At 42.3% G+C, this 25,926-nt stretch overlaps 1 pseudogene; it reads right to left on the minus strand.

Annotated features, from left to right (window-relative positions):
• Nucleotides 1-24,834, minus strand: LOC147452186 (uncharacterized; annotated as a pseudogene).
• Between the last annotated feature and the right edge of the window lie 1,092 nt (nucleotides 24,835-25,926).

Below are 25,926 nucleotides of genomic sequence, written 5' to 3' on the forward strand. Positions count from 1 at the left end.
TCATCCAAAAAAAAGCCTGACTTTCGCAATAAACTTGTCTCTTCTAAAGATAGAAACGTTCCCTTTGAGATGGGCCACACCCCAGGTGCAAGACCTCGTGGAAAAATAACAGATCCATGCACATTCCAAGCATGTTGCACATTGCTATTGCAAAACCAAATGACCTGCTCTCGTGTGCCACCTGGGTATCTTCTTCTTCCCTTGAAGCTGTTGGAATTAGGGTTGCACAAAAACACACACAGCTTGGAGAAGACGAAGGAAGCTCAAGGCACACAATAGAGAGTGTGTTACTTAGTGTGCAATGGAAAAATAGATAGCCCTAGAGTGATGGGCGTTGTCAGGAGTTTTTTGGAGCAAGGGATTGCGCATATGTACATACACATGCATGGTGCATCGAATAAAGGATTACCCAATTTCCATAGCCAGATGGTTACGTGGGGCCCACGTGTGTACAGGTAGGACAATGTGTACATAGTGCAGCGATTTTCACTATTATCAGTACTAGTGTGTTTTTCCTACAATAAGGAGGAGTTGGTAGCGCGTAAAACTTCTCGAGGAAGCTATCCGCGGGCCGACGACATGAGGTAAGCAGGTGCGTCAGATGGCATCGAGTGGCGTCAGGAGGCGGAACGGGGTCAATATTTGCATGTGGATGAATACGGACACAAAGTGGTGTTTTCTTGTGAGAGTTATGCAGAAAGGTCATCATTAGGACCACTTTTTGGGGCCACTTCACGTGGTTGCGAGACGCATTATTGAAAAGAAATGAGTGCCAGGTGTGCGGATGATGCAAAAAGGTGACAACTATGCACTGCGAGGTCAGTTTTTGGCCTGTTCAGGGTCCGTTTGAGGTCATCAAAAAGGCCACGGGTGCCCAAATAATAAAGCTAAGTGTGGGAACTGAAAAAACTGAGAGAAGACCAGAAAAAACATGGAGAAAAGAGGAGGAACAGCCGCAGGTGTGTTTTTGCTCATTTTGGAGCTTGTTTTGGCCGTAAACTGCTCATCCGAGGTCGGATTTGAGCACTTTGACATTGTAGACTGGGGTTTTGGGCCGTTCTGGACGCGATGGTGCTGTCCATTTTGCCAAATTCCTCACTCTTTTCCTGCTGTTTTTCTGTGTAAGTTTCTCCTATGAGCGAAGTGTCTGCTCTAGTTTGTGATTGTATCTGGCTTATTTTACCCATATTGTGTGAGCTATTTGCCCCATTGGTGTTGGCCCAAACTCAATTGTATCTAAAAATCAGAAATTATCCTCTTTTGAGCTGAGTTTTTTGGGTGTGTGTGTGTGTGTATGTGTGTCTGTGTGGAGTGGGCAAGTGGATAGTCTCTCTCCTCTCACTCCAGAGGTGTGTTCTCTGTCTCGGCCAGGTGTGTTGTCTAAGCCAAGTGGTGCCCCATAGTGTGTGTGTGTGTATCTTCCCAAGAGTGTGTGTCGGGTCGTTATAGAGGCTTTGTGTGTGTTTTCATCCCGCTCACATTCTTTTGGCGCCCCCACGGAGGATCTTCTTCGAGTACCTTCTGCTTCGAGCTTCAAGCTTCGAGATTCAGGATTACAGGTTGCAGGTTGCAGGTTATAGGGACAGGTACAGCTACAGGTGATTCACACAGGTACAGGTAGCTGGAGTACATTGATATACTAGCAGTGATGTCACTTGCAGTTGTTGTGGGTATGCATCACTTGTCGCCTATTTGAGCGCATTGTCTGCTGGATTGTACGTTACTTGTGGAAACTGCCATTGTACGCATTTGTGGAGCCATACTTGGTTGTATTTGGCAGTCCCAGCCATTTCTGAGACTTGGTCTGGAAGATAGTCATTTCTGAGACTTGACTATAGGCGATTTGCATTAGCCTTCGTGTGAGGGTCGATAGCGTGAGGTTTTTATTGAGCTGGGGGATTCTCAAATGTGGAGATCCTTTCGGTGATACAGATAGCTGGAGCACCCTTTTTGTGACCTCGCCATAGGCTATGTACTAGTGAGTCCTACTTGATGCTCGGGTTCTATTGTTGACAGTTTATGCATACATATACAATCTATATTTTGGGTTCCTACTGCTCTATTTCTGGGGAAACTCTGCCAAAATTTTCCCAAGTTATGATGGCTGGTTTTTTGGTCTTTTGAGCCATTTATGCTGTTATGCTGCTGAAATTTTGGCAAAATCAGAGGTTATGTCAGGTGTGCCTTCATGGTTGGCTTTAATGGATGATCAAAATGGCCCTCAATTCACTCCATTTCATCTAACTCAAAGAATCCAGATAAATGTTCATGTGTCAAGGAAGATTTTTTTCCAGCAGCGCATAGTCTTTATGTTCGGGCCAAGAAGATTACGAGAGATCTTGGAATGTCCTTTGCCTATTGTAATTCCGATGATCAACTATGAAAACTCATTTGATGTGCATGTGTTTGTCCTTATCTAAAGTTGAGCTCCATTGAAGTTTCTGGAGATTGGGTAGTCAAAAGTTTTGGGTTCTTGCACGTGTGTTCAAAGGGGTTCTCAAAGCATTGTAACTTGGGTAGCCATGGCTTTCTCTTATCCGGAGTTTCATGGAAGAAGTGATGAAGATGTGGAAGATTTTTTGGAAAAGATGGAGGTTGCCTGCATTAGCAACCAGATTCATGACCCTGCGCAGATGTTGCGTCTTCTCCAAATTTGTTTGAAGAGTGATGCACGAGTTTGGTCTAAAGCATTTGAAGAAGAGTTGCATGTGGCTGATCCACCTGTAAGATTGAGTTGGGACAATCTACGGCATGGGTTGGAAGTGGAGTTTGTGAAGATAGAAGATCCTGACAAAGTGTGGCAAGAAGTACAAGGTTTGGTGCAAAAGGAAGGTGAGCCGGTAGATGCGTACATACGTAAGTTCTCATTGGCATGGGAGCGGATGTGCAAGGCCTTAGCACCACAGGTACCCCCGTCTGACATGATGAAGAAGGACAGGTTCTTGGCTGGTCTTTGGGAGAATATGCGTTGGAGAGTGGAGCTAAAGAAGCCTAGGACATATGAAGATGCACTAGAGGTAGCAAGGAACAAAGAGTGGAAGTTGAGGAAAATGAGCTAGTTAGGGGTGGAGTCTTTGCCCATGAGGTCTGAATTTCAGCCTATGGACTCTTTACAAGGTCGCATGTCAGGGGTTCATCATGAACGAGTGGTTCCTGTTACTACTCAGGTTATGCCAGCAGTGGTCACTACATTGGTGCAAGATGATGGGCTAAGGCAAGACAAGAGGCAAGTGGTAGATTTGATGAAGAATCTCAGCCTAAACATGCTAGGTCAAGTGGGAAATAATCGAGGTCGAGGGAGGTTTGCAAATCAGCCAGGAGGTGAAGAAAGGCCTAGGAATGGTTGGACAAAGCAATGGTAGGTTTTGGAGGCAGACGCCCACATGTTATAATTGTGGAGAGTTGGGTCACATCAGCCCGCAATGTGATAAACCACCAAGGATGGGGGGAGACATGTATCCATTGCCAAGACAGGTGCTAACTAGGTCAAATGATTATGGCATCGAAATTAAGGGAGACGAAGGAACCAGTGGACTGACCCAAGAGGAAAAGGGAAAGAAAAAAGTGCTAAGTATAGTCACCATGGAGAAGGCATCAAAGCTAGAGGATACATTAGTGATGCCTATTGGGAAGAGGACCACAGAGGATAAGGAAGGAAGAAGTGCCCCAGGTCCTAGTAAGAAGAAAGGAAAGAGCCATGAAGGCGAGGATGTCAAGGCCAAGCGGAAAAGGAGAGCTCGTCGAAAGTTTCATGTTTCAGATTTTCCATTAGGGGATGGGCAATTAAGCTATGACTTAAAGGAGGATCTGATGAGCAGGAAGGCAAATGTTACTTTTGGGCAGCTTATAGAGATGGTGTCTAAGCTAAAGCGACAGTGGAAGAGGATGGTTAACCCAATGGAGAAAGAGCCAGAGAGAGGTTCAGTAAAGGTGTTGGCAATGGATGAGCTACCAGACATTTGTCCAATAGTAGATATGTGGCATAAAAGGAAAAATTTGGGACAAGGTTATGTGGATGGAGGAGCCCAAATATGCGTCATAACACACTCATGCGTTGAGAAGATGGGTCTCACAGTGGCTGGGGTGTTAGGTTTTTGGATCAGATTGGCAAACCATCAAAAAGTAAAATTCTTGGGTGTTGTAAAGAGCTTAGAAGTGGAGGCATATGATGCAAAGGCAGTGGTTGATTTTCATGTGATGCCAGCAGGGTTGGGAGCATATCCTATTATACTGGGCATACCATGGTTACGTGCAGTGGGAGCTGTTCAAGATTGGCGACATGGTACGATTAGCCTCTATGGAAAGACAGGTACCAAGAAGCTTTATAATATGGACACAAGGAACGATTAGAGGAGCTTTATGAAGATGAGGATGAGTCTAGTGATGAAGACTCTTCCACGGTGACAGATGAGGACAGTGATAGCACTACCAACAGTGATGAGGATGCTGATGTTGCATTTCTTTTGATGGACAAAGAAATCCAAGAGTTTGGTTTAGTTGCATTTGCGAATGAGGTTGAAGATGAAAGTGAAGGGCCTTATGAAGTGATTGAAGGGCTAATGCAAACCAAGGTTGAGTTGTCAAAGAAGCAGGAATTGATGACACAAATGATCAGTGGAGACCTCTCAGCTATGGAGAAGTATATATATTTGCACATGCTGGCTAGTTTTCCTGATTTGTTCATTACTTCATATGAAGAGATCAGAGGGTTCAAGGGCGAAGAGATGCATATAGATCTGAAAGAAGGTGCTAAGCCAGTGCGGCAAAGGCTAAGAAGGATGGGTCAAGAGCAAATGGAAGCCTTGCGAGAAGAGGTGGACAAGTTGTTGAAGGCAGGGTTCATAGTCCCTGTGGAGACCATAGAATGGGTGAGTCCAGTTGTAGTCAGTCCAAAGAAGGATGGGAAGTGGAGAATTTGTGTAGATTTTAAACCCTTAAACGCAGCCACTAAGAAGAACCCATATCCTCTTCCATTCATCGATAAGATCTTGGATTCAGTGGCAGGTTATGAGAGGTACAGTGTGTGTGATGGTTTTTCAGGCTATTTTCAATTGAAGATTGCTCTTAAAGACCGCAAAAAGACCACTTTTATTACGCCATGGGGCTGCTATTGCTACACAGTATTTCCATTTGGGTTGTCAAATGGACCTTCCTTCTATCAAGAGAGAGCAAATTGGGTGTTGGAACCATTCATTGGTAGTTGTGTTAAAGCTTTTATGGATGACTTCTGTGTTTATAGCAGTAGGGCTGAACACCATGAGAAGCTGCAGATGGTATTGGCTCGATATGATGAATGTGGAGGATAACTAAATCCAAAGAAATGTCATCTAGCACAGCCAAGGGTGAAGTTATTGGGCCATATGGTGTCAAAAAATGGCATTGAGGCTGATCTAGATAAGGTTAAGTCTATTATTCTTCTTCCATCACCTACAAGTACGAAGCAATTGGCAAATTTTATACACAAAGTGAAGTACATGGCACGGTTTATTCCATTTTCTTCGCAACTTCTATATCCATTACAGCAAGTGGCAAAGCATGATCCATTGCAATGGGATGACAAGTGTGAAGAAGTGTTTCAAGAGGTGAAAGAGGTGTTAGGGGGGTTGTCAGCCATGCAGGCTCCTGATTGGGAGAAAGTGTTTTATGTAAATCCATTAGTAGGGGATGATTCCATTGGAGCCATGCTATTGCAAAAGGGGAAGGGCAACCATTATATGAGGCCAGTGTATTGTGCAAGCCGAGTGAAGTTGGTAGCGGAGAGAAAGTTCTCGGAAGTAGAGCTAGTGATGGCCAGTGTAATATTTGCTTGTCGACGATTTCGCCATTACTTGCTACCACAGCCTTTTGTTTTCTTGACGAGTTATGCCTTTTTGCCACAGTTAATTAATGGTACTAACATGTCAAATGTGGTGAAGAAATGGGTAATTGAGCTGCAAGAGTTTGAGTTCTCTTTTCTAGTGGAAGATAGTACAAGGGCTACCCTAGCTGATTTGTTGACCTACAAGGAGAATCCCCTTATTGTTAAGGAAGAGGTGGTGAGAAAGGTAGTTGAAGAAGTGCCACAGATCAGCAATGCACATGTGTTGTTCTTTGATGGTTCATACAGAAAGAGCCATGATGCAGCTTCAGGGGGTATAGCACTTTATGATCCAGAGGGGAAGCTAGTATGCAAGAGAGGGTTCAAATTGGATGCTCATAGTAACAATGAGGCTGAATATGCTACTCTGGAAGCCGGATTACACATTTGTTTGAAGCATGGGGTTCAAAGGTTGAGCATAAAAGGTGATGCCTTGTTAGTGGTGAAGCAAGTGCTGGGTGTGTGGAAGAGCAAGAACACCTCATTGAAGGAAATGTGCTTCAGAATTAAAGGCTTGTTAAAAAAGTTCGAAGCATGGATCATCAGACACATTGAACGTGCTCTAAATGGAGAGGCACATGAAGCAGCTCAAGGCATGATTGGGGAGCTATTTGTGTTGAGGACCACTTTACCTCTTTATCATGGCTGGGAAAGTTTGGCTCAAGAAGAGGAGTTTTGCTAACAGGAATCATTCCAAAGGAGATTCAGAAGTCTAAGAAGTATGGCTTTGTGCGTAGAGCATACAAGTACAAATTGATTGGTGATGTCTTATACATGAAAGGGGCTGATCTCGTGTTGAGACGTGTACCTTGGCGGGAGGAGCTTTACAGAGTGTTGGAAGAGAATCATGAAGGCGCATGTGGTGGCCATTTTTCTCTAAAGATCACCTTGCATAAGATATTGCAAGAGGGGTATGTATGGCCTAGTTTGCACAAGGATGTTCACCATTGGTGTAGGTCTTGCAATAGGTGTCAAGCATCTGGGAAGAGAGTGTTGAAGCCAGAGCTACAAAAAACCATTATGGCGTTTGATGTGTTTGAAAAGTGGGGGATTGATGCAATAGGCCCGTTGCCTATCACAAGCAGGGGCAAAAGCTATATCTTGACGGCAGTGGACTATCTCTCTAGATGGGAAGAGGCTATAGCAGTAAAACAGATCACTCCAAAGGATGTGGCAAAATTTGTGTATGATTGCAAGTTTGGGGTGCCATTAGAGCTACTTTCAGATAAGGGGCCAGGATTTAGAGCTAAACTGCTAGACTTCTTATGCACAAAGATGAAGATTAGGCACCAGCATACCACTCCTTATTACCCGCAGCGTAATGGCTTAAATGAAAGATTCAATGGTGAGTTGGTACAAATTCTTTCTAAAGTGACAGAGCACCAAGGAAAGAATTGGGATTTGGAATTGCCTAGTGCATTATGGGCTTACCGTACTTCGGTGAAGACAGGTACAGGGTTTACTCCATTTCATTTGGTGTATGGAAAGGAAGCACTATTGCCTGTGGAGATAGAGTTGCCTGCGGTCAAGATGTTAGAGAAGTTTCTTGGGCCGCCTAGTGATGCATTCAAAGAGAGGCTCTTGCAGTTACAAGAGGTCCACTTGGATAGGATGAGCGCATTGGAGCATTATGGGCAGATGCAGGATAAGGCTTTGGCGAAGATAAATGAAAAGGTCAAAAGTAAGGGTATCAAGAAACATGACTTGGTTTTGCGCTACAACAATAAGCTAGACAACGCCTTCAAAAAGAAGTTTGAAATTAAGTGGGAAGGCCCTTTCAAGGTAGTGGAGTGTTTTCCAAATGGCACATATCAGCTGGCTAACCTCGATGGTGTTCTACATAAGTCAAGGGTAAATGGATTGCGTCTTAAATTGTATCATGCTAGATTGATGATGGTGGAGCAAGATGAGCTGTCTGTGGAGCAAGCAGTGTTGGTGAGGGATGAGGAGACCTGTGATGCGGCGAGTCTCATATCTCTCTTTGCTGCTGCTGATCATGAATGATCTAGCAGGCTAGGGGAGGGGCAAATTATGTCAGGAGTTTTTTGGACCAAGGGATTTCACATATGTACATACACATGCATGGTGCATCGAATAAAGGATTACCCAATTTCCATAGCCAGGTGGTTACGTGGGGCCCACGTGTGTACAGGTAGGACAGGGTGTACATAGTGCAACGATTTTCACTATTATCAGTACTAGTGTGTTTTTCCTACAATAAGGAGGAGTTGGTAGTGCATAAAACTTCTCGAGGAAGCTATCCCCGGGCCGAAGACATGAGGTAAGCAGGTGCGTCAGATGGCATCGAGTGGCGTCAGGAGGCCGAACGGGGTCAATATTTTCACGTGGATGAATACAGACACAAAGTGGTGTTTTCTTGTGAGAGTTATGCAGAAAGGTCATCATTAGGACCACTTTTTGGGGCCACTTCACGTGGTTGCGAGACACGTTATTGAAAATAAATGAGTGCCAGGTGTGCGGATGATGCAAAAAGGTGACAACTATGCACTGCGAGGTTAGTTTTTGGCCTGTTCGGGGTCCGTTTGAGGTCATCTAAAAGGCCACAGGTGCCCAAATAATAAAGCTAAGTGTGGGAACTGAAAAAACTGAGAGAAGACCAGAAAAAATGTAGAGAAGAGAGGAGGAACATCCGCAGGTGTGTTTTTGCTCATTTTGGAGCTTGTTTTGGTCGTAAACTGCTCATCCGAGGTCGGATTTGAGCACTTTGACATTGTAGACTGGGGTTTTGGGCCGTTCCGAACGCGATGGTGCTGTCCATTTTGCCAAATTCCTCAATCTTTTCCTGTTGTTTTTCTGTGTAAGTTTCTCTTATGAGCTCTAGTTTGTGATTGTATCTGCCCTAGTTTGTGATTGTATCTGGCTTATTTTACCCATATTGTGTGAGCTATTTGCCCCATTGGTGTTGGCCCAAGCTCAATTGTATCTAAACATCAGAAATTCTCCTCTTTTGAGCTGAGTTTTTTGGGTGTGTGTGTGTATGTGTGTCTGTGTGGAGTGGGCAAGGTGATAGTCTCTCTCCTCTCACTCCAGAGGTGTGTTCCTTGTCTCGGACAGGTGTGTTGTCTAAGCCGAGTGGTGCCCCATAGTGTGTGTGCGTGTATCTTCCCAAGAGTGAGTGTCGGGTCGTTATAGAGGCATTGTGTGTGTTTTCATACCGCTCACAACGTATATACAATGCACGGGGGAAAAAACCTCCTAAAGAGGGAAAAAATGTCCCGGCGGTCCTAGTGTGTTCACGCACATCATTACCACATGTATATGGTAACAAATCCCCCCTGGAGTGATGCGGTGAACGAGAGCTGGCACATGAGTAAAGGGAAGTTCCATGCCCTGAGGAGAGGATCAGTCCACAAAGGGGAGTAAGCCCAAAGCTTTGCGGAAAGCTTCAAGCTTCTCACGAGACAATGCCCTTGTGAAAAGATCTGCAAGGTTGTACTATGTTGGCACATAAGCCAAGCTGATCTCTCCTGATGAGAGCCTCTCCCTGACATAGTGGTAATGCACCTCAATGTGCTTTGTGCGAGCATGAAAAATTGGGTTCCTCGCAACTGCCAATGCGCTCTGACTGTCAGTGTAGATAGTGTTGGCAATGTCCTGTCCAACACCCAAATCAGCCATAAGGTGTCTGAGCCATACACACTGAATCGTAGCTGTGAAGATTGCCCTGTACTCAGCCTCACAACTCGAAGTGGCCACAGTAGGTTGCTTCTTGCTCAACCATGATATACATGAACTTCCAAGCATGAAACAAAAACCACTTGTGGACACTCGCGTGTCAAAGCAACCAGCCCAATCTGAGTCCGAAAAAGCATGTAAGTCTGGCGGCAATGATCCCCCCTTGGGATAAAACAAGCCAAGATGTCAAGTGCCACTAAGGTAGCAGAAAATCCTCTTGACAGCCTGCCAATGCTTAGACCCTGGGCTATGCATAAATCTGCTGGCCTGTGAGACTGCAAACTGAATATCCGGCCTCGTGTTGCATACATAAATGAAGCAGCCAACGACAGTTTGGTAAAGAGTGACATCAGCAGGATCGCCAGCATCATGTAGACTTAACTTCAAACCTGTTTCCATGGGAGTGGCAATAGGTTTGCAATCCTCAAGTCCAAACTTACATAGCAATGTCTCTATGTAACTTTTTTGACACAAGGCAATACCACCATCACACTGCTTAAACTGTATACCCAAGTAATGATGCAACAACCCCAAATCTTTCATCTTGAAAGTAGCATTCAAATCAGCCTTAAATTCAGCAATATGTCTCTCATTTGGTCCAGTGATCAGCAAATCATCAACATAAAAAACCACAATGAGAAGTACATCACCCTCACTCTTGACATACAATGTGCTTTCTGTTGGACTGTTACGAAAGCCTTGTTTGATCAAATGAGTGTCAGCTTTCTCATACCAAGCACGAGGAGATTGCTTCAACCCATACAAAGCCTTCTTATATCTGCACACTTTGTCCTCTTGTCCTTTTATGACAAAACCGTGAGGCTGCGTTACATAAACTTCCTCAAATATGTCACCATTCAAGAAAGCAGTAACAATGTCTGATTGATGTACATCCCAACCAAAATGAGCTGCCAATGCACATAGAAAATGCACAGTAGTCATACGACAAGTGGGAGCAAAAGTCTCTTCATATTCTATGCTTTTTTGCTGTGCAAAACCCTTTGCAACAAGTCGAGCCTTATGGCGATCGATCTCACCATCCAGCTTGCGTTTCAACTTGTAAACCCACTTCGTACCAATGGCCTTTTTTCCATGAGGCAAATCACATAAAGTCCATGTGTCATTTTCTATAAGTGCATCATATTCTGATTGCATGGCAGCCATCCAATTTTCTGAATTCTATGCTTCATCAAAAGACAGAGGCTCCTCAACATCATGTAAGCTAGACACAACCAAATCATAACAATCTGATGCATAAGATGCATGGCGAGAGCCTGAACGAGTACGACTAGACAAAGGTGCATCCAATTTATTGTCACGCAAAGTGTGCACCAGCCATTTTGGCATACCTCTAGCTTGCTCATTTTTAGCCCTTTCCTCATCAAGTACATCATGTACATCTGCATCAGTAATAGGCTGATCTAAAACATTTTCATAAACCCCCATAGGATGTACATTTGCCTCATTGGAACTTACATTCGTATTTCCACCACTGAAAAGAGGCAACAAAGTGTCATAAATGTCCTATGAGCTTACATTACTGTCTCTAGTACATGACAGCAAGGGTTGAACAGAATCTTCCACAAACACTGCATCCCGTGAAACCAGAATACGTTTTGTTTGCGGATGATACAACCTGTAACCTTTGCTTTCAGCACTATAACCAACAAAAATACATTTGACAGCCTTATCATCCAATTTTTTGCGCTGCACTTGTGGCACCAAAGCATATGCCAAACAACCAAAAATATGCATGTGCTCAATAGAAGGTTTTCTATCATGCCATGCTTCATATGGAGTAATAGACTGCAAAGCTTTTGTAGGACACCTGTTAAGTACATAATTGGCACACATAATGGCCTCAAACCAAAAAGAATGCGGCAAAGCTTGAATTTTGACCATACATCGTGCCATTTCCGTCACTGACCTGTTTTTCCTCTCAGCAACACCATTTTGCTGAGGTGTATAAGGCACTGTACATTGGTGTTTTATCCCACGACTAGCCAGAAATGCATTAAATTCATGAGACATATACTCCCCCCCTCGATCGGAATGGAGGGTGCCCATAGTACATTTCGAGACATTTTCAGCCATAGCCAGAAATTGTTTGAAGCACATAAAAACTTCGGAATCGCTTTAAGCGGAAATACCCATGCATGCCTGGAGTAATCATCAATGAAAGTCATGAAGTACAGGTAATTGCCCAAGGACGGAGTTTGCATGGGCCCACAAACATCACTATGCACAAGCTGCAACCTGCATGTGGCCCAAATTGAACCATCCTTTGGAAATTTAGAACGCTGCATCTTACCCAAAATACATTCTTCACAAACATGTTTGACAGGTGCTTCAAGAGGCGGCAAAGAAGTAACCATATCAGATTTCTGCAAACGCAGCAAACTGGCAAAATTCAGATGACCAAAACGTGCATGCCAAAGTTTTGCATCTGAAATAGCCCTTGAATCTGCAACAACATTTGCAAAATTTTGTCCACACTTGTCATACAAAGTGAGCTTATACAGCCCACGGCACAAAAGGCCAGATGCAACAATTTCATCACCAAAACTGAGATCATGAACTGTACATCTGTCATCCACAAATTTGACTACAAGTCCAAGTCTAGCAAGTGCGGATACAGACAAGAGATTCCTCTAGATCCCAGGTACATAAAGCGCATCAACAAGTGTGAAGGAACTGCCATTAGCAGCAGTGAGCACAATCTTTCCAACTCCTTGAACTGGATAAGAGGCGTTGTTGGCACAAGTGACTGAATTCCCATGAGGGACAGACTCAAGAGAGGTAAACGATTCACGATGTGAGGTAATGTGCTTTGTAGCACCACTGTCGAAATACCACACATGTGAATCTGCAGCAACAACTGACAAGCATGCATCATGGACAGCAGGATTGTAAGTGCACTCTGCACTAAAAGCCCATTCTGCATCAACATCAGCAACACAGTCTCCTTTCATAGAAGACTCAACAATGGCTGCATTTGTAGTGGAACCAGCATTTGCAGTGGAACCACCCTCTTTCTTCTTAGCCTCTTTGGCCTTCAACTTAGGACACGACTTGATCAAGTGATCATTAGCTTTACAATAATGGAAACGCATCTTCTTTTTGCCCTTATCACCAGAATTTCTAGATGAAGTACTGCCAGCAGAAGCATTAGGAACAGAATTTTTGCCACTTGCAGCAGAACCATAAGAAGTGGCTGCATTACTGTTACCACCCTTTCTTTGAGAAGCAATAAAAGCCTGCTCAACTGCACACTGCCTAGTTCTATTTTTTCTAGAAAGTGACTCTTGCAATAGCAATGTGCATAATGCATCAAACTTGACAACTTCAGGATTTCCTTGGGTCATCAGTCTCCAAGTACTAGCAAAAGCCTGGTAGGAATCTGGTAAGGCATCAAGAACAGTCTGCACAAGGGAACTGTCTGAAATGACTTCACCTGCAGAAATAAGCTGCTCATTGATATCCTTGACACTAGCAAGGAAAGTGTCCATATCATCTTCCTCATGCATAATCTTCTACTCCAACTCTTTACGCTGTCCAGAAATTTGCGGTCTTGCCAGGAAAGCACCGGGCTTATGGCTATGAGAGTTTGTGAGAGAACTCGACAAAAACTATATGAAGGAGTTAAACCATAGATGCCATGAAGACTAGGGTTTGGAAAGAAGTACAATCAAAGAAGCCCACCCATTCTCTCTTGCACTCACACGCACAAAGAAAGAACACAAAAGAAAATGTCAAAATAACACAAAGATGAAAACATCAAGGCTATGGTCATATCGTATCATGGGTAATATGAAAGGGTTAACAGATGAGTTAATGGCATTCAATCTTGGCTGCCCAAATAGGCTACGAATTGTTCTTTGGAATTGTAGTTTTGTGCTTACCATAATATATATATTTTGTCTAGTGATTGGGATTAATTGTGTGTACAAATCCTCTTGGTTCATAGCAAGATAACTACGCTTACGTCAAAAGAAAAGTTATAGTCTATGAGAGGTAGTATGATGGGATCCGGTGATAGAAGTATTTCATTGAGCCTTTCTGGGCCAAAGAGAAACACTATATGTTGTTGAAAGTGTATTTTACGGCTAATCCATACGTTAATTCTAAGAGATCGTACAGAGTGAAAGCGATAGAAATTATCATCATGTGGGTTATTCATCTAGGATAGTATGTGAGAAATGTAGATATGAGAGAAGTGAAGAGATGAGAAGTTTCCCTCCCAAGCCCTATTCTTGCCCGTAAGCAATAAGGATACTGCGGGGAGAGATGTACCTGTAGCAAAGAGAACCTAGAGAGGATGAATTACTAAGAATGAGAGAGATAGGTTTGGTTAAGGAGATGAGATTAGATACATATATATATGTTGGATTAGAGATGAAAATGAAAACAACAAGAAATCAAGAAAACATCAATGTAGAACACATCTTACTTGAAACCCTTCGGCACCATTATTGATGGGAGAGAGAAGAAGAGGGGAGAATTCAACGTTGATTGATACGCCAAGTACAACACCTTCTTTGATTAGAGTTGATCCTCCAAGGATGGCGTACAAGAATGGCTAGTTTTCCTCTAGGAGAAAGTGTAGGCTTGGGCTTATGTTAATGGGGCTAAGTACAATTAGGCATTACTACTCACTCCCTCAAGAATTCCTCTCATCAATGGCTTGAATGCTTGAGTTCCTTCCAAGGAAGAAGAGGTCCCCTTTTATAGGTGAAGGGAACCCACAAGGGTTTACACAAGAAGAGAGGAGCCAGTGTGAACAGGAATTGGAAAAGTTGGAAATGAGCTGTCCCTGCATGATGTGGGCAGACTGGGGTCCAGTATTTTGATCATATCTCCTCAACCGTAGCTCCAAATAAAAAAGTAAAAATATGGGCAGAAACTTCAGCTCATTAGCTACGATTTTTATTTCAAAATCATTTTCCAATTCGGATTGGAACCTTGTGTAAAAAATTCATCAAAATAGGGTCCATTTTTTGAAGCAAAAGTCTTCATGTGGTCCCCTTAGCCTAGACTTTCATTTGATTCCAAAGGACACCTCATGCCATATGAAAGCATGACATTGCTCCTTGACAAATTTTTATAATCATGCTTGCAATAATGCATTAAAATAAGTGTCTTTGAAATCATGCCACCTAGTGTCCCACTAGGATTTGATTCCCTCCTAGTAGCTATTTAAAAAGAAATATAAGAAAAATATGAAAAATACATAGAATATATATAGATTGGAAATTACTCTAGATATAGGATCTAAATAGGGTGTGAGATAATAATGAGATGGTAGAAAGAAAGAATCAATGCTTTTTGCCCCAAGTTAAAGAGGTGGAGCTATTGACACTTTTCCCATAGTATTTTTTGATGGTAAAGTAAGAATACATTACCCTTGAGATAATAAGATGAGATAGAAAGCTTATTTTTATACTTACATATGCATATGTACATTATAGGAAATATAATTATGTATCTAAAAAGTTACAAGATAACTCTTGTAGCATGTGTTCCCACTATGTACATGTCACAGCACGACATCCACCCCCTCTAAACCTGCACATCCTCCGGTATGTGCCAAATTATTTCTTTGTAAGATCAGCCCTCTTGTACATCTTCCTTGCTTTCATCTTCACTGGATGATTCCAGAGCTTCATTTTCAGTTTGATCTTCACCTGTGTTTTGCTCTTCTTCCTCATCAACATTTTCTGGATCATTGTCTCCTCTTCTCTTAAACATTTTGATCCTTTTTCCTGCAATGGGAATCTTTACTTCTGTGCCATCTAGTTCAGACAAGCTGTAAGTAGCATTTTCATGCACATGTTTTACAACATATGGTCCAAACCATCTTTTTGAAAACTTACGCATGACTGTGTGCTGGTTATCAAGGCTACTATCATACACTAAAACCCAGTCACCTTTGTCAATTGCTTTGCTCCTGAGCCGATGTCGCTTATCAAAGTAGTCCTTGTTTTTCAATCTTGCATTTTTGAGTCGTTCTTTTGCAGCCTCAATGTCTCCAGGTATTCTCTCTAGTTGCCTTATGCGCAATGCAAGGAGATCTTCCCTACTAAGCCCCTCTTGCCAAGGTAGTACATTCCATGTGGGAATTGTATCCTCAATCGGCATCACTGGCTTTTGACCATGCATTAGCTCCGCAGGCATGTAGCCAGTTACTGAGCTATGTGTTGTACGATCAGCCCATAAAGCGTATGGTAACAGTTTTGGCCACTCACCAACTCTTCCTTCGTAAGCCTTGGCCAAAGATTTGATGATAGGAGGGTGCCTTCTTTCACTCTTTCCATTGCCTTCAGGGTTGTAAGCTGTAGTAAGAGAAAGCTTGATTCCTAATCTAGAAAAGAACTCCCTTGCTTCTTCGGCATCCAGTTCACCTCTGTCTGCAGTGATCTTTCCCACACAACCATAACGGCAAATCACCTCATCAAGAAGGAATTTGCACACAGCTTCTGTGGTTTTAGCTCTTAATGCTCTTCCTTCAACCTGATTAGTTAGGTCCTCTCGTGCAAGAACCAAGTACCTCATCTGCCAGAGTCCTAAAGGCATTGTGACTAGATCCACAACCCATTTATAGTGCATGGCTAGTGGATATGTAGGGTGAAATCCATCACGATGTCGAACATTTGAATACATTTGACAAGTTACACATGACTCTACAAACTGAGATACATCTTTATACATACCCTTCCACCAGTATTTTTCTTTCAACTTGGAGAAGGTTGCCCACACACCCCTGTGTCCAGCCCATAGACTCTCATGAAACTCTTGCATGAGCTTTATTTGAGTCTCTTTTTTACATATAACCCTTTGTGGTGTAGCACCCTTTTGTTTAGGATGCTTCCACAAGTAACCATCCCTCAAAAAGTAACCATATGCTTTCCTGCGTATCCTCTTGAATTCATGTTCAGACCAATCATCCTGTTTTGTTAGAGTACTCAAGTAGCTTCCAATAAGAAGCCAATCACCTTCATAAAGATCTTTCAAGAACAATTCAAGTGGATTAGTCATGTTGACATTGTTACCTTTGACATGAGAGATGGAATAGAACTTTGTTCCTACATCATCTCCCTCATCAATCATATGTTACTCATCTTCATACCTTGCCCTTGATAGCATATCTGCCACTGTATTGACTTTACCTGCAATGTGCTTAAACTCGGGATTTAAGGACTTAATGTAGGCAATCCACCGCAACATAGCAATGTCTGGTGTTGAGCAGCTTGTAATCATCCCAAGAAGTGGTAGACAATCTGTTTCTACAACCACACATGCACCAATTAGGTACTCTTTCCCATTTTTCAAGGCCTTAACCATACCCCATAGCTCTCTCTTTATTTGTGGATAGTTTCTTTGGCGAGCACTTAGTACCTTTGCTCCAAATCTTACCACATACCTGTGTCCTTCTTTGTCATCTTGCCCTATTGCCCATCCAATCCCTGTAGGACTGGTATCTACTGTCACAATCACAGGCCTTTGACACTCATAGTCTACCTTTCTCAAAGTTGGTGCTGACTAAAGCAACTCCTTTAGCTTTTTCATGGATTTTACATGTACTTCTGTCCATTTAAACTTTTGATTCTTTCTAAGCAACTGATAAAGAGGATCAGCTACATGTGCATAATGTGGAATCCAAATAACATAGAAGACACATGCTCCTAGAAACCTTCTAACCTCAGTGATGCTAGTGCATGTTTCTTTCATTCTTTGGATGGCATCTACCTTTGTTGGACAAGGTTTCCTACCATATGGCCCACACATGTGCCCCACAATGAGCACTTCATTGACACCAAACATAGACTTTTTCCCTGACAATGTAAGATTCACTTCTTCCAACCTAGACAAAATTTTATCACAATCATTTATGTGATTTACCACAAACCTGCGACATCCCTTGAGATCCAAAGCTTCATCTTTGTCACTTTCTTCACATCCTTTGATAGGCAAATCATCAATGAAAGGAATTGTGATTTGAGGAATAAAGTCACGTAAGACCTTATTCATCCCATTCATCATATGTGCAACCGAGTTGGTTGCTCCCTGTGGCAAGGTACACATCCTTACCAAACCCAAAGGTGTCCTCATGGTTGTCAAGTCTCTGCTTTCGATTGCAAGCTGAAATTGATCATACCCTGAGTAGAGATCCCCCATTCAGTAGATTGCCCTCCCTGCAAACGCCTCTGCAAATTCATCCACAATTGGACCTGTACCTACATTTCTAATTGTCACCTTGTTCACTGGTTGCATATCTTGGATGAAGCGTAGAGAACCATTCTTCTTTGGAACTGTGAACCACCTATTTGAGTATGGAGCACAAGAAGGCTCCAAGATTCCCATTTTGATTTTCTCATTCAGTAGCTCTACTAACTTTGGCAAATGAGCCTTTGGAACCGGAATAGGCCGCAGATTCCAAGGCACATGAGGTATTGTGAAAATTACCATAGGAGCTACAATATAAGGATCAACACATCCTATCTCATGTGGCTCAAATGCAAAAGCCTTACCATGCTTTGAAAGCATTTCTTTGAAGCACTTTGTCTCCTCCTGTGTTAGAAACTCCTCGCAACCAATCTGCAACTCTTGAAAAGACTCCTTTGTGAAGGTATGCCCGATCTTTTTAGGATTCCGCAAACTTGGTTGTAAAGAAGCCTGTTCAATCTTTTCCCTGTTGTTGGGTGGTAAGGGTGAAGCTACTGGTTTCACCTTCTTTGCTACACTCTTGTATTTAGTTTCAACATGGACTTCTGGGCCTACTGTTTGGCTTTCTTTAAAGGCTTCTATTACTTGATACATTTCCATAGAGCAAACTTCCACAACTTCATTTTCAAGATGCAAACTAGACCTCATTATAGCATCAAGCTCACCCATAGTATCTACAAAAGAAACTTGTTCACACAAACCCAAAACATTTTCAGTAGGCTCTAGCAACCCACTCTTTTTCATGCCTATTTGTACATTATGCACATATTGCTTCTCACATCTCTTCAAATCTTCAAGTTTTGTAAAACATACCGATCCATTCTTTGTTACCAAGGAGCTCGTTGAAAATGCTTCACCTATTTTTGGATCAGGCGAGACCCTTTTTCTTTCTGTACCACTGCAATCCCGCTTTACAATGGTACTTGGCCAAAACCCATCATTTCTCTATGATCATGAAACTCTTTGCTCACCTTTGGTAGAGGATGTTCTCTGAGGTTGTCACGATTTCTTTCATGGTTTACACAAACTGTGAAAAATTGGACAGCACGTTTACCATCTTTGCTACGTATCCTAGCATATGCTGAACCATCGTCCATTACCTTTGTTTCCATTCGAACTCCCACAATGTAGGGCTGTCCAAGGATGAGATGATATGAAGATGTATCCTGTACAAAGAAGTTTTGGTCAATCTTTACATCACCTATTGTTACCTTCACACCTGGACATGCTACATACAATTCACCGGATGAATTGTTTGCCACTTTTACCATCCAGCCATGATCTGTGTCCATCGTCCATTTGCACTTGTTGTAGAGACTCTTTGACATTATGTTTATTTCTGAACCATGGTCAATCAAGGCAACAAATGGCTCTTCAAGATCACCTACCTTGACCAAAGTTTCTGTAGTAGCCCTTGCCCAATGACTTCGTGAATAGTAACTCCTAGGAATATCTTCAACTTCTTCATCATCATTTGAGAAATACACTTGCTTCACTCTCCCACTAGATTGGTAGCATCCTACCACAGCTCCATCATTCTCTTTATTTTGCAGTTGCATCCCTTGTGTCTTTGAGGTTTCCCCTTCAACTTGTGGACGAGAAACTTCAGCAAGGGTTTGCCTCTTTCTCTTGATGATGTCAATGATCTCCTCATGGAATTCACGCTTTGCAATGCCAAGAACTTCTGCCAGAGTAAACTCAATCTTGCTATTCAAGATCCTTTCCTCCAAGACTTTCTTTAAATCTATAGCAACCTCAATATCAGATTGTAGTTTATAAGTTGGGCCTTTTGTCTTACCTTTCGTTGGCTCTTTCTTCTTTCCTGTTGTAGACTCCTCCATGAGTACTTCAGGTGGAGATGCTCCTTGTGTTGAGGGTGTTTGAGAAGGCATTGAGTCGCTTCTTCCCCCACTTCTAGAAGCTCTTTTTGATGGTCCTTCATCAGCATTCTCACGTCTGCGCTTCTCTTCTACAATTGCCTCATTTTGTTGGCATTTTGTAATGTAGGCATGCACTGACAATGAGTCCACTGGATCATTCCATCCTGTTTCTAGACGTATGCAATCACCTGCTTCATGTAGAATCTCTTTTGTAAGATTTCCCTTTTTAGCTAATTGCATGACATTTGGCCAAATTTGACCATGATGGTCACTCACTTCTTCATCACAAAAATGTTCAATTTTTACTCCATAAGTAGCTGCCTCAACTGAAGAGGTGGCATGCTTGGTTGCCATATCTTCAACTAAGGTTTGCATTCCCCCCTTCCCAAAGTTAGTTCTCAAGGGTAGACCTGTCTCTCTTAAGTGGATTTTACCATCCTTAAAAAAGACAACATCTTTTGACAAAGCATCACTAAAATCATCACAATCCCTTCTTACATGGTTTGTACTATCACACCAAATACATCTATTAACAAACCCTTCTTTGGGTTGTTGTCTTTGCCTAGGAAGTGGCCCTGATGGTTGGCCTTTTTCTTCAAGCTTTGCAAACGTCACCTTCAAGTCACTCATTCCCTTCACAAGCTCATCTAGCATGGACTCATCAAACTTAGGAGCGATAAAAGTAGGCTTTACCATTTTGTCAGAAGTTGAGGTGGAAGGACTTGTAGTGTTTACTACCATCTTGTCCCTTCTTCTTTGTCGTTTGGCAAGCAGTGAGACGGCACCTTCAACCTAATTCCAGTCGGTCTTTAGTCCTTGCTCAGCATCTTTATCTTCAAGAAGAAGCTCCAAATTTTCTTGAAACTCTTTACCTGCAGCTTGTAAGAAAAGATCTGTCTTCTCTGCATCTAGTGTGGCCCTTTCTGTCCTAGTGAGTTGTGCATAGCGCCGCTCAAATTCCCTAAGTAGCTCTGTTATTGATAGTCCTTGCTTTGGCTTGACTACCCATTCTAAGAATGTCCTTTTGGTCACTCTCTCAGAGTCCTCCATGAAATATTCCTCCTTTAAAGCTACTTTGAGTTCTTCCCAATTTCTCCCATGCCCATCTTTAATTGCCCTAACATGCTCCCTAATTTCTGGAGCAACAACTAGCTCAAAGCTTTCAATCATCTCACCTTCTAACACGCAATGCAGCTCCATCTCCTTCACATACTCGCGTAAGTACTTGGTTACATCTTTGCCATTGAACTGATCCATTCTGTTGACGACCGCTTGTATGGCCTTCGTTGCTGAAATCTCCCTTCTTTCAGTAGCATGTTGTTGTTGCATGAACATTGCAAATGCTTGAAACATTTGCATTGTTGCTGGGTCAAAATGCATACCCTGTTGCTCAACATGATCACCCATGGTTACCCACAAACTCTCACCCTAGTAGATTCGCGTCGGGTTCACCAAAAATATGTCGAGAAATTTGCGGTCTTGCCAGGAAAGCACCGGGCTTATGGCTGTGAGAGTTTGTGAGAGAACTCGACAAAAACTATATGAAGGAGTTAAACCATAGATGCCATGAAGACTAGGGTTTGGAAAGAAGTACAATCAAAGAAGCCCACCCATTCTCTCTTGCACTCACACGCACAAAGAAAGAACACAAAAGAAAATGTCAAAATAACACAAAGATGAAAACATCAAGGCTATGGTCATATCGTATCATGGGTAATATGAAAGGGTTAACAGATGAGTTAATGGCATTCAATCTTGGCTGCCCAAATAGGCTACGAATTGTTCTTTGGAATTGTAGTTTTGTGCTTACCATAATATATATATTTTGTCTAGTGATTGGGATTAATTGTGTGTACAAATCCTCTTGGTTCATAGCAAGATAACTACGCTTACGTCAAAAGAAAAGTTATAGTCTATGAGAGGTAGTATGATGGGATCCGGTGATAAAATTATTTCATTGAGCCTTTCTGGGCCAAAGAGAAACACTATATGTTGTTGAAAGTGTATTTTACGGCTAATCCATACGTTAATTCTAAGAGATCGTACAGAGTGAAAGCGATAGAAATTATCATCATGTGGGTTATTCATCTAGGATAGTATGTGAGAAATGTAGATATGAGAGAAGTGAAGAGATGAGAAGTTTCCCTCCCAAGCCCTATTCTTGCCCGTAAGCAATAAGGATACTGCGGGGAGAGATGTACCTGTAGCAAAGAGAACCTAGAGAGGATGAATTACTAAGAATGAGAGAGATAGGTTTGGTTAAGGAGATGAGATTAGATACATATATATATGTTGGATTAGAGATGAAAATGAAAACAACAAGAAATCAAGAAAACATCAATGTAGAACACATCTTACTTGAAACCCTTCGGCACCATTATTGATGGGAGAGAGAAGAAGAGGGGAGAATTCAACGTTGATTGATACGCCAAGTACAACACCTTCTTTGATTAGAGTTGATCCTCCAAGGATGGCGTACAAGAATGGCTAGTTTTCCTCTAGGAGAAAGTGTAGGCTTGGGCTTATGTTAATGGGGCTAAGTACAATTAGGCATTACTACTCACTCCCTCAAGAATTCCTCTCATCAATGGCTTGAATGCTTGGGTTCCTTCCAAGGAAGAAGAGGTCCCCTTTTATAGGTGAAGGGAACCCACAAGGGTTTACACAAGAAGAGAGGAGCCAGTGTGAACAGGAATTGGAAAAGTGCTCATTAGCTACGATTTTTATTTCAAAATCATTTTCCAATTCGGATTGGAACCTTGTGTAAAAAATTCATCAAAATAGGGTCCATTTCTGGAAGCAAAAGTCTTCATGTGGTCCCCTTAGCCTAGACTTTCATTTGATTCCAAAGGACACCTCATGCCATATGAAAGCATGACATTGCTCCTTGACAAAGTTTTATAATCATGCTTGCAATAATGCATTAAAATAAGTGTATCTTTGAAATAATGCCACCTAGTGTCCCATTAGGATTTGATTCCCTCCTAGTAGCTATTTTAAAAGAAATATAAGAAAAATATGAAAAATACATAGAATATATATAGATTGGAAATTACTCTAGATATAGGATCTAGATAGGGTGTGAGATAATAATGAGATGGTAGAAAGAAAGAATCAATGCTTTTTGCCCCAAGTTAAAGAGGTGGAGCTATTGACACTTTTCCCATAGTATTTTTTGATGGTAAAGTAAGAATACATTACCCTTGAGATAATAAGATGAGATAGAAAGCTTATTTTTATACTTACATATGCATATGTACATTATAGGAAATATAATTATGTATCTAAAAAGTTAGAAGATAACTCTTGTAGCATGTGTTCCCACTATGTACATGTCACAGCACGACAACGCAGCAAAGCAATTTTAGTCTCATTGCGGCTTGCATAAAGACCTGCTAGAATATCCCAAACTTGTTTTGCAGATTTTGCTGAACGGATGTGAGGAACAATGGTGCGCTTCACAGACAACGCAATCAATGCATGAGCCTGCGCATCCTTAACATCCCAATGAGCTTGTTCTGCCGTAGGCAAACAACTCTAACAGCTACACTCCTTGCAGCAAGACCTGCAACATCCTCAACATCGCCTACATCCTCAGAACCAGGACTTACATCAATGCCCTGCACAATGTTCCAGACACCCTTTGACACAAGAACATGTTGCATCATATAAGCCCACATAGGGTAGTTGTCCCCATCCAACCTGTCCTCAGGAGCAAACATCTTGAACACATTTGTGTTGTGGTTGTCAGCCATGGTAAATGTTGCATCTCATGTGAAAATTGCCCGAAAATAGGAGAAACGGAGCGGGAACAACCTGTGCTATATAGCACAAACCATAGAAGACTATAAGACACCTGTTACGCAGAAAACGGCATTGACAGAAATTCTGCACAAAATGACGAAATAGCATGTGCAGTACTGCATGTAGTGGAAACGGAGGCTGAAATGAGCCCAAATCGAAATTCTGAGCAGACCCAAAAATTTTGTCGACCTGCGAACGCTCGCCAAAGCTTACTGAAATCGGAGAAAGTGAGCAGGCGTGTGCTGGAACAGCTGGCGACTAAGCCCGGGAGGACGTGACCTGCTCTGATACCAATTATTGGAATTAGGGTTGCAGAGAAACACACAAAGCTTGGAGAAGACGAAGGAAGCTCAAGGCACACAATAGAGAGTGTGTTACCTAGTGTGCAATGGAAAAATAGATAGCCCTAGAGTGATGGGCATATATACAATGCACGGGGGAAAAAACCTCCTAAAGAGGGAAAAAATGCCCCGGCGGTCCTAGTGTGTTCACACACATCACTACCACATGTATATGGTAACAGAAGCAAGGGGCAGGAACACCATGCAATGTTGTTCCCCCATTTATGTTGATCTCAACCCCACACCTCTCACCTACATCAACAACAAAAAATTTAAGACCATAGAGGAAAGGTTAGCGACCAAAAATGATAGATTCAATGTTGTACTTCTAACCTGTCTCCTTGATTAACCCAAAACAACTCACTTTAGCCTTAGGAGGTGCTCTCCTAATGGCCCAAGTGGACTCTGCAACTTCAGACTCCTTTACCTGCTGTACTTTGAAGCTTGGACATTGTGGAATAGCTCTAGAGGTTGTGATGGTATTATATTCAGGTCTATGACTGTCAGTCTCATGAATCGGAGTTGAGTGATCCAACTTTCTTTTTCGACGCAAACTTACTTGCTCCATGGGCTGTCTCATATACTCCGAAGAGGCAAGACCTACTGCATCCATTGTAGAAGCAGTCAAATCAACAACCTTCTTCTCAATAGCTTGAGTTGTGTGTCCTTCCATTAGCCTTTCAGCTAGTTGTTTCAAGTCCGAACCAATACCATGATATTTTCCATCCATAAAAGACTTATATTTTTCACTTTGTTGCATTGCTAAGAATAAGTCCATAGCGGTAGCCTCATACAATGAGACATACTTTGTTGCTCCATGTGCAGCACGAATACTTGCATGTTTAGATTCAGATAGGTTAGTTGATGGTACAAATCCCAAATCCTTGTGTTGTGTAAGAAACTGATCAATCCAATGTGATGCACGTGCATCCCACCATGCAAGCCATAGTTGTAAGCTTTGTAGTTGTCCCTCAATAATGTGGTTGTCAGTCCAATAGTTTTGTATAGCTTGCTTACATCGTTCCTTCTCCATCTCAGAAGGTGCACTTCTCCACTACCTGCACATATACTTGTGCTCTACTTGAAAGGCTAGCTTTAATGCACTTCTTAGTGTGATCCACCATATTTGTCTCCCAGTGAAAGCAAGACCTCTCTTTCTCCTCCACCTTATTATTCGGACCACCAAAGTAGACTGTGCGCACTGCAATCCAATTTTGTTGAGCCTCATCTGACATGAAACCTCTAAATTGAGGAAGTGGAAAACCATTTTGCACCATTTGGTTGTTTAACATTTTCCAAAATTGAACCTGAGCATGGTGATCTTGCACCTTAAACTCACAAGTTGCGATTGTGAGCAACTCACGTACATGTGGATCATATACATGGACTCCCATTGTGCACCACCCCTTCACTCGATGCACATGATCAAAATGCACCCATTGGCCCTCCAATGAGCCACTTGGTTGCATTTGATTAACAAGATCCAGTCCTGAACCTGGGCACTTGGATGACATCTTAAACACATGTGGCTGGCTATCATCACCAAGTTGATTAGGAAAAAGAACACTTTGGATAAATGGATATATGCATCTTTGTTTCAGTCTCAAAATAGCATCCAACCCACTGTCCCCTTGAAGAAAATCTTTTCTAGCAACCTGGATGGACCTTCTGATTGGAGCTTTTTGAGAGATAGGAGTAATTTGATCTAGTACTTTGTGCAAGTAACCCTCTAAAGAAGTCTTGTGAGAAGCACCATCCTCATGAATCAAAAGCTCCATGATCAAGTCCCTTGTGACTGAGACTTCAATTTTCTTGCATGTGTTAGAAGGCTCAATGGTTGCCCGCGTGAACACCTTATTATGAACAACCTCCTCCACCTTTTTTGATAACCCCTTTGCCACTAGATGATTATGAAATCCCATGTGTATGGCACATCTTGTTGTGCCATCTCTATCTCGAGGGATATAGTAGTATATGAATGCTTGACAAGTTTTGATACATTTTGGTGATTCACCACAGTGCTTACAAAGAAGAACTCCATTTTCTTTGTTCAATGGTCCAACATGTGGCGCAGATTGAAGCTTGCCTTTCCACTGAGTCTCATTCACTGCTCCAAACATATCTA

Source organism: Adiantum capillus-veneris, chromosome 8, assembly GCF_014529385.1.
Source record: "Adiantum capillus-veneris isolate H3 chromosome 8, ASM1452938v2, whole genome shotgun sequence".
Taxonomy (NCBI): domain Eukaryota; kingdom Viridiplantae; phylum Streptophyta; class Polypodiopsida; order Polypodiales; family Pteridaceae; genus Adiantum; species Adiantum capillus-veneris.